Here is a 10,468-nt window from a genome sequence, read left to right as displayed (position 1 = left end):
CTCCATTTTAAGCCTCCCTCCCACCCCTACCCTACCCCAGCCCTCTATGGTGCTTCCAAATGAGATTTGGTTAAAACTAAGCGAAAAAAGTATTATTTTGACAATTATTTAATACATTTGAACTCAAGAGCAAAATAATCTGTACCAGAGGATGTGAAGAAATGATTGAAGAGAGAAATATTTAAGTAAATGGCAAATGTACACAATTATATATTTAAATACTATTTTAAATGTAATTAACTTGTATTCCATACATAATAAAATATTTTATAATAACAAATCACATATCACTACTGCTGCTGCTAAGTCGCTTCAGTCGTGTCCGACTCTGTGTGACCCCAGAGACGGCAGCCCACCAGCCTCCACCGTCCCTGGGATTCTCCAGGCAAGAACACTGGAGTGGGCTGCCATTTCCTTCTCCAATGCATGAAAGTGGAAAGTGAAAGTGAAGTCATTCAGTCGTGTCCGACTCTTCGCGACCCCATGGACTGCAGCCCACCAGGCTCCTCCGTCCATGGGATTTTCCAGGCAAGAGTACTGGAGTGGGGTGCCGTTGCCTTCTCCCTGTCCTTCCTTCTAATTCTACCTTAAAAGCATAGTCCCTACTACTTTGGCTCAACAGAATGCCAGGTTCCTTGCTGCCACTCCCCAGGAAGCAGTAAAATCCCCAATTTGACTAATCCTGGAAAAAAGGACTCAAGAGACTGCAAAGTGTTTTTGGAAGATCCACAAATGTGGAGAATGGACTATAAGGATGAACTCCACATACACACATATCACTAGTATTATACTATTTGAGTTCAAATAGAATATTACATGAAAAAGTTCATAAATAAAATCCATGCAAATAAAAGGCAAACCTTAAAAGACGTAAATCTATTATCATACAATACTGTGCATTTATTTACAAAACAGTTTGTTTCACTATAGAATGTAAGAGGCAATTGAGAAACTCCAATATTAGAACAAGCAAGTGAGCATGCTTCATTTTTACAGGAAATAAAAACTTAAATAATTATATTTATGTAAATATAAAGTATATATATTACTTCTAAGTTAAAGGAAAGAAAAAATGATAGTGTCAACTTAATAAAAATACAATCTTGTGCAAAAATATTTTTGTTAAAATTATACATTAAAATACTGTAGTATTTGTTAAAATACTACATTATACATTAAAATTATATATTATACATTAAAATTAAACATTTAAATACTGTAGTTAAAATTATACCTTAAAATACTGTAGTATTTGAAACATGTCTGAAAGATTCTTTAAGGTATACATAACCTATGTTCAGAAGGTCAAAAATTATCCAATGGAAATGCAGAGGAAATAAACAGTATATTTACATCTGTATTTAAAGATAGCTATGTGTCAATGATTAGGAATTAAAAAAAAATCTGACTTGGTGATTCCTAGTGAAAGTTAACATTTCCTTATTACAGAGAAGTGTTAAAAAAGAAATGGCCTATAAGCATTTTGTAAATTCTTGATTTATAATACTCTGTTCTAAAAAGAGTAAAACATTAGTGTTATAGAATAAGTCAGGTATTTTAAGAAAAAACACATGCAGTTCTATAAACTTTGCATCTCTGGCTTTATCCTCCCTAAACCCAAGCTTTTATAACCTAAATATGACTTAATTTTACACTTTTTAAAAAGTACTTTTATCTTCCTGTATGTCAATTTAATACAACGCACATTTACACTTGGGGCTAAATGTTCCAGACTAAAATTAATGTAGTTTGACATGCTTTTAAAAGCTACCATTTTCCTTCCCCCTAATGAGAGCAGTAATTTTGGAAATAAATCTAAGCAAAATGAAAAATTTTATGTTATTATTAAAAATAAGTTAAATGCCTATACATAAAAATATATTTTTATATTCTATAGTTGAATACTTTGCAAAAGCAATTTTCTCAGGAAATTTAATTTGAAAATTAATATACAACGACCCAAATAACAACTTCCCCATTACCCCAAATGGATCTGAATAGCATAAACTAATGAAGTCTCTGGTTATTGTCACTCAGTACTGAGAAGATAGTCAACTGCTATTATTGGTCCATGTCAACCTCATTGTTTTGTTTTCATTCTTATTATGAAATAACTAACTATAATATATATATAAAAGCAATGCAAAACAAAAATAAAACAGTTTATACAAAATGCCTGTATATAAACATTATTTGTATATAAATACAGTATACAAAATATATGCAAATAAAAATACAGTGATCAATCTTTAGCCCACTAGAGAATATTTAACTGAACATTTAATTAATTGGTTATCTTTAATTTGGTATTTTTTCCTGACATTGCTATTTGCCTTTGGACTATGTTGCTTGAGAAGGTATTTTTTTCTTCTTAAAATGAGATATAAGTGACATATCACATTATATCAGTTTCAAGTATATAGCATAATAGTTCAGTGTTTGTATATACTACCAAAATTGATCACTACAATAACTCTAGTTAATATTCATCATCAAATAGTTATATATATTTTTTGTAATGAGAAATTTTAAGATTTACCCTTTTAGCCACTTTGAAAAATGCAATACAGTATTATTAACAACAGTCATCGTGCATAGGTAAGTCATCCCCATGAACAACTTTTATTATGAAATTATTATTTCTTTTATAGCTGGAAGTTTGTGTCTTTTAACCCCCTTAACTAATTTTGTCAATGCTACCCCCCACCTCTGGCAACCACCAATTTGTGCTTATATCGATGAGTTTATTTTTGTTTCCTTTTTAGATTTTGCACGTTAGATCATACAGTATTTGCCTTTCTTTCTCTGACATTTCACTCCGCATAATGCCCTCAGGTTTCATCATGTAGCATAATGCCCTTGAATTTCATCCCTATCCCAAACTACAAGATAACCTTCTCTTCTCTGGCCAAATAATATTCCATTGTACATATATACCACATCATTTTATTGATTTATGCCTTGGTGACCATTGAGGTTATTTCTATATCTTGGCTATTATAGAAAACTGCAATGAATATGAGGGTGTTTATCTCTTTTCAAGTTAGTGTTTTCATTTTCTTTGGATAAATGCCCAGAAGTGGAATTGGTGGATCATATCATACATCCCTTTTTAATTTTTGAAGAACCTCTGTACTGTTCCCTACCACAGCTGGACCAATTTACATTCCCAACACTATACAAAGACTCCCTTTTCACTACATCCTAGAAACCTCTGTTCTTTCTTGTCTTTCTAACAGATGAGATGATACCTTATTGTGGTTCTGAATTGTATTTCCCTGATAATTTGTTGTTGTTCAGTTGCTAAGTCCTGTCCAACTCTTTGTGACTCCATGGACTGCAGCACCTCAGGCTTCCCAGTCCTTCACTATCTTCCAGTTTGCTGAAACTCATGTCCATTGAGTTGGTGATGTCACCCAACCATCTTATCCTCTGTCGCCTGCTTCTCCTGTTGCCTTAAGTCTTTCCCAGCATCAGGATCATTTCCAATGAGTTGGCTCTGCACATCAGGTAGCCAAAGTATTGGAGCTTCAATTTTAGCATCAGTCCTTCCAATGAATATTCAGGGTTGATTTCCTTTAGGACTGACTGGTCTGATCTCCTTTCTGTCCAAGGGACTCTCGAGTCTCTCCAGCACCACAATTTTCAAAAGCATCAGTTCTTCAGTGCTCAACTTTATTTATGATCCAACTCTCACATCTTTACATGATTGCTGGAAAAACCATAACTTTGACCATGAGGACCTTTGTCAGCAAAGTGATGTCTCTGCTTTTTAATACACTGTCAGTTAGCGATACTGATTCCCCTTTTACATGCCTCTTGGTCCTCTGTACTTTGTCTTTGGAAAATGTCTATTCAGATGTTTTTGTTCTTTTGTTTTTGTGACTGAATTGTATGAGTACTTTATTTATTTTGGATATTAACACTTTATCAGGTATATGATCTATAAATATTTTTTGATATTTAGTAGGTTGCCTTTCGTTTTGTTGATGGTTTCCTTTGCTGTATAGAAGCAGTTTTGTTTGATGTAGTCCCACTTGTTTAATTTGTATTATGCCTAGTGAAATAAGTCAGACAGAAAATATTATCACTTATGTGTGAAATCTAAAGAAAAAAAATAAAGAAATGTACATAACAAAACAGAAGCAGACTCACAGATACAGAAAACATACTAATGGATACCAGTAGGGAGAGAGAAGATAGAGGCTTGGTATTGAAAGGTACAACCCTAGATAAGCACCAAGGAGATATTGTATACCACAGGGAAATACAGCCAGTATTTTAAATTAATTTTAAATGGAGTATAGTCTATAAAAATATTGAGTCATTGTGTTCTATACCTGAAACAAATAATGTAAGTCAACTATACACATCAATGAAGAATGCTATATTCATGACATTAATTATATTCAAATACATTAAAGATCCAGGCAGGTAATGTAAATGTGCACAGTAAGTTGGTTTATTAAAAATGGGCAGAGTGAAAAATGTTATCCAATGGGCATGCATATTTCTTTTAGAAGTGTTTGAAGTATTTAAATAATGTCATGGCTGAACAACAATGCTAAATACAGAAGTCTCCAAAAAGGATTTCAACCTTGATTTATACCAAAAGAGTATTAATATCTCTAGATTCTTGCCTGTGGTGATTTTCTGTGAGTTGTATATAGTTTGGTACAGAAGATTCCAACTCCACATACTTTGTAAGTTCCAGATAATTGTGATTTAGAATGGGCTTCCCAGATGGCTCAGTGGTAAAGAATCCACGGATCAGTGCAGGAGACCCAAGAGACATGGGTTTAGTCCCTAAGTCGGGAAGATTTCCTAGAGATGGAAATGGCAATGCACTCCACTATTCCTGTTTGGAAAATTCCATGGACAGAGGAGTCTGGTGGGGGCTATAGTCCATGGGGTGCAAAAGAATCAGATATGACTGAGCTCACACACTCTGTAATTTAGAATATGTTGTCCAACATTCCTTCCTGAATCTTATGTTCTTCCATATCTGCATTTCTAAAAATAATTATAAATTTAGTTACTGTACAAATTGTTTTACATATTTAAATGTTCTCTGTTTTAGATGTTGCTAAATCAAATGCAATTTATTTAAAAAATAGTAGACCATCAGTTTGGTAATAGACATTTGTCCTATAACAAGCAGAAAGTTTCTTTTTCATTAGAATATTTTCTCAAGGTTTAATAATTGAGCATTAATGGACATAAGCTTATTATCTCTTGTAATATGTTTGGATAATTCATAATTCTATGATAAGTGTGATTATTAAAGAATCATAAAGCATGATTTCTTAGTTTCTTATAATATTGTGAAGGAGAAAAATTGAAAAAAAAATAAACAAGGCATGAGCTAAAATAAAAGGAATACAGATTATGTAGAAGTAATTAAATACCTCATGCTGATCCAGGGAATCAAAGCATCTATTATAAAAACAAAGAAAGAATACAAGGGGAGTGAAAAGTTTAACAAATGAATAGAAGTAGAGTCCTAGTAGACAAAGAAGAAAGATTAACTCTAATACGGAAAACAAGGTAAGGAAAAGGCAATGCTATGAGAAAAAAACAAAAAAGACAATCGTATTTCTAGGTCAGTGGGGAAGCCACATCTGTGGTTCATGCATGCCACAAAATAATGGTGATTTTTAATGTGAGTCAAAGAAAGAACTTTTGCATGCTGTTAAATGAATAATTACTGTGCAATAGGCCCCCAGTGTATTTAAGAATATGTGCATTGTCTTAGTCTACAGAAACATATTTTGAAATGCCTACTTTTTTATCTCAGTTTTTGCAAATATAGAACCCCAGCCTCACATATGGAGAAGGCAATGGCACCCCACTCCAGTACTCTTGCCTGGAAAATCCCATGGACGGAGGAGCCTGGTAGGCTGCAAACCATGGGGTCGCGAAGAATCGGACACAACTGAGCGACTTCACTTTCACTTTTCCCTTTCATGCATTGGAGAAGGAAATGGCAACCCACTCCAGTGTTCTTGCCTGGAGAATCCCAGGGAGGGGGGAGCCTGGTGGGCTGCCGTCTATGGGGTCACACAGAGTCGGACACGACTGAAGCGACTTAGCAGCAGCAGCAGCAGCAGCAGCTCATATAACTAGATAACATTCCTAAAGAGGAATAGCTATAGACAGAGGGCGGGGTTTGAACCAAGTTCAATAGGATTCCAAAATGTATCCTTTTAGTTACTGATAGTTATTAACAGAAACAACATTCTAAACTGCTTTCCTTAGCCTGGGATCACACTGTGGGTTGACAAACTGAATTTCATCTGGAAAGCTAGCAAGGAGAATGCTTGCGTTTACGTTAAGTAAAATTTACATTTCATCCTGTTGTTTATCTCTTATTTTTATGTTGATTTATGGTTGCACCTAATTGTCATTAGTGCCAGGTTTTGTAAAACAAATGGTAGGAACACATGGACATTTTTAATGACCCTTTCGAAAAGCTCCAATCAGCACAGAGTAAAAATTCAGTATTATTACCTATACAGTTACACCTGCTTCCTCCAATTATTTCAGTATCATCGAATTGCAAACATGATAGTATAATGAAAGTAGATGTGTTATATATTTATTTTCATCTTCATGATCATGTAGACTAAAATATCTTTTATTGTGGGAAATAAATGAAACTATTATCCAAAGAAGTACTACAGAACAAAATTTATGCAAAAATAGACTGAGCGGTAGTTATCATATGGACAGTAAAAGCGTAATAAATTCTTTTTTTGTGCTTCGACACAGCTGTCCAGAAGGCACTGGGGTTTTGCTTTTGTTTCTGTTTTTGTTTTTGAACCAATTTACTGCTCGTTGAAGAAACCGCCATCTAAACTCATAGGCAGGACAAAGAGAAAACAACAATATCTTTCAATTATGCAAAAGTACAGGTGAATAATTACATGGAACAATCTTGACCAGCCTGAGAACCAGCAGAGAAAGGAAGGTTGTTAAAGGTAACAGCTTGGAAGTGAGGCAGTATTTATGAGTCAAGCCCTAAAAAGGGTCTATGTAATGCTAAACTCTTTAGGATTTAAGAAGGAGAACTCACCTTTAAAGGAAAGACTGAGTTAAAATCTTCCCAAACTGAGAACTTTCTCTTCTTGCGAGAGTTACTTCATTATTAATTGTGTGTGAGGAATAAACACTCTGATTATGAATGGCCACTAGGCAAACGTGGAAACAGTGAGAAAACCCCAGAGACTAAAGACCTCCCACTAGGACAGGTTGATAGAGTCTTCATTTAGCACACCTCAGGACACTTTCCTTCTATTTGTACAGTAAGCATTTTCAGCAGACATTAGTCTTTAGACGTGTTTTACATAAGGGGATTCTGCTGATTTGTATTTCATTGTTAGTGATTTATTTAATAGCACATCACAATGTTTTTATCCTGTTATTGGGGAGGGGGGAAAATATTAGCAAAGATTAAGAGCAGTAAAAGCAAGCAGAGAAGAGAGCTAAGTAAGCAGTTAGGATATGGTGTTCCAGATAAAACATATAAAGTCCTTTTACATCATTCAAATAAGCTGTGAAACCACCTAGGAATTTCTTGTTTCATTTTTTTGTTATCAAACCAGGATTTACATGTTAATCCTAACTACAGTACAAAGCAAAATGTATTTCTGATTTCCTATGATAAAGAAAATGATTTCAGTAATTCTAAATATCTCTGAATTTTCTAAAATTTGTTACAGTATCAAATACTATAAAAACCCTTCTCAATATTGGTGAAAGATAATGAAAATCAGATATTCTAATTTGCATGGGAGAGCTCATTAAAGTGATATTAACAAAATTAGTATTCCTAAATAAGGACCTAATGACATGTGGTAAGCACAGTAATAATAACAGAAAGATGCTGCTTAATTTTTTATGAAATTTGTAGAACAAAATTCCATCTGTAATTAATAATCTCATTTTATTCAATTGCACTAATCAAGCTATACTTTAATATGGCATAAATTTAATTATGCCACAAGCACTCCCTGAAGCCTCTGCAGTTTTCCTAAGACTGTAAAATGTTGCTAAAGAGAAAAAAAAAACACAGATATTTCAAAAATGTTTCAATTCTATTTTAATGGGGAAAGCATTGCTTTTTATTGATGACATTAGTTATTTTTTCAATAAAATTGAGGTTGCTTTAAACAGCTATAAAAGGATATGTCACTGGACACATCTACAAAATCAAAGGTATGTTTAAATTATGTAAATGTATTATACTCACAGTATTTAGGTTAGAAGAAAACTTACTTTATAATTAAAGCTAATCCATCGAGAGTTGCAATCAAAGTAACCCTAATCACTTAAAAATTCAGCATGCCACAACTAAATGAGTACCCCAAATATAAGGGAATATTTATGTACCAGTACTTTCATCATCATAAATTGATGACCCAACTTTCATATTTGATTGACATCGAATAGAAATGAAACTTACACAATGGAATGGATGAGATTGTTTAGAAGAAAAACTAAGGGAGAAAAGAAAGTGCTGGGGACAATCATTCATAAGTAGAATAGAGGATGAAGATTTATGCAGACTGAATAGTAGTAGAAAAATAGGCCAGAGAAAAGAGGTACCTTTCATTCCCACACAATGATGGAATGAAAGATATGTTTCTTGGAGCTGAGTGGTGGAGTTGTTTGGTGACGGTCAAGTGACCACTGCATATTTAGCAGTATAAACCCTGGGAGTGAAAGACCATAGCACTTCCAGGAAGTAGAAGGGAATAAATCATATTGGACTGGTTTGAGATGAAACTAGGAGGCGAATCAATTTTTTGAAAATAAACTGTATGAGTTGTGGTAATCATCTCATTTCTTTTCTGAAAAAGTAAAAAATAATAGGCATTAATCACTGGAAAATGAAATCTCTGAGATGTGAAGGACAAGCTTGATAATAAATTCTAGCCTTGCCTCTGATGGCATGTTGCTATGTATCTCTAGTAAGCAGGGAGAGAGAAATGGCACACTTATAGAGCTCATGAGTTAAAACCATGAAATATGCAGTTCACCTACCTTGCACATCCATTCAAATCAATACAGTAGGTGGAAAGTGGAATTGGTTTGATTTAACGCAAAATACAAATAATACTCTTCCAAGCACTTCAAATTTATGTTGTTTAACTCCTGCTAGCTCTGTATACTAAGTTGTCATTATAGATACTTTCCATGGGCTTAGGCTGTATGTGTGCTAACATGGTCATAAGTTGGAGGATGTTTTTATTTGGATGGCTCCAAGGAAGGTGCTGGAAGAAAACAGGAAGAGTAAAGATAAAGGAATCAAAGTATGGTTTACTTGTTAATCATTTTTTAATAGCAACTTAGCTACAGCACACATATTTAAGATGCACTGAAACTGTAAATTTCTTCCCTGTCTGACAGTCTGGTCAAGTAATGAGATAATGAATTTTGTCTTTACTGGAATAATAATAACAATAAAATTAACTACTACCTAAGCATTTAGCAAATATTGCAAATATTGACTCACATAATCCTTACTCTAACAAAGATTTTGACTCCATGTTTTGATTTTCTACTGTAAACACTTTACATTTCATTTTTCCCTCTTCCCCATCTGCACCACATTTGTGCAAGTTGATAAGAAAACCAGGGTGCCCTTTCCTTGGTCACTGGTGGAAAGTCAAGCCAAATGTGGGAAACTTCACCTCAGCTCCATCTTGAACAAAAACCGCAAGCCAGTTTCCTTTCTCTGCTCTCTCATGCCCTTCTTGAACCTGCTGGGGAGCTTCCCTATTTTCCACAGAAAGAATCATTATATGAATAATAATGATTTTCATACTCTTCTGCTATGTGTGTGCCACGATCTGATCAGATCAGTTTCAACACTGAAACCAAATTTTTGGTGTGTGGGAGGAAATTTACTTGAATCTGAAAATTTACCGAATCTGCAAAGTGATTATAATAATTTAATAACTGGGTAAAAAATGTACTATTTTCATTTTACAGAACAGTAAAGTGAAATATCAGAGAAGGCAATGGCACCCCACTCTAGTACTCTTGCCTGGAAAATCCCATGGATGGAGGAGCCTGGTAGGCTGTAGTCCATGGGGTGGAGAAGAGTCGGACACGACTGAGCGACTTCACTTTCACTTTTCGCTTTCCACTTTCATGCATTGGAAAAGGAAATGGCAACCCACTCCAGTGTTCTTTCCTGGAGAATCCCAGGGACAGGGGAACCTGATGGGCTGCCGTCTATGGGGTCGCAGAGTCGGACACGACTGAAGCGACTTAGCAGCAGCAAAGTGAAATATGGAACAGTTAAATTACTTGCCTTTGAAGAGTCTGAGCCTTAGGACTTGAATTTAGCTATCACTGTAGGTCTGCCAATTAATTGTAGGTTTGATAATGAAATCTTTTCTTTTTATTCATATAATAATCCATTTTTCCTGATGAGATAAATGTTAGCTTAACTCATTCT

Source organism: Bos indicus, chromosome 7, assembly GCF_029378745.1.
Source record: "Bos indicus isolate NIAB-ARS_2022 breed Sahiwal x Tharparkar chromosome 7, NIAB-ARS_B.indTharparkar_mat_pri_1.0, whole genome shotgun sequence".
Taxonomy (NCBI): domain Eukaryota; kingdom Metazoa; phylum Chordata; class Mammalia; order Artiodactyla; family Bovidae; genus Bos; species Bos indicus.
The sequence above is the reverse complement of the archived record's forward strand: the minus strand, read 5'-3'. Positions refer to the sequence as shown.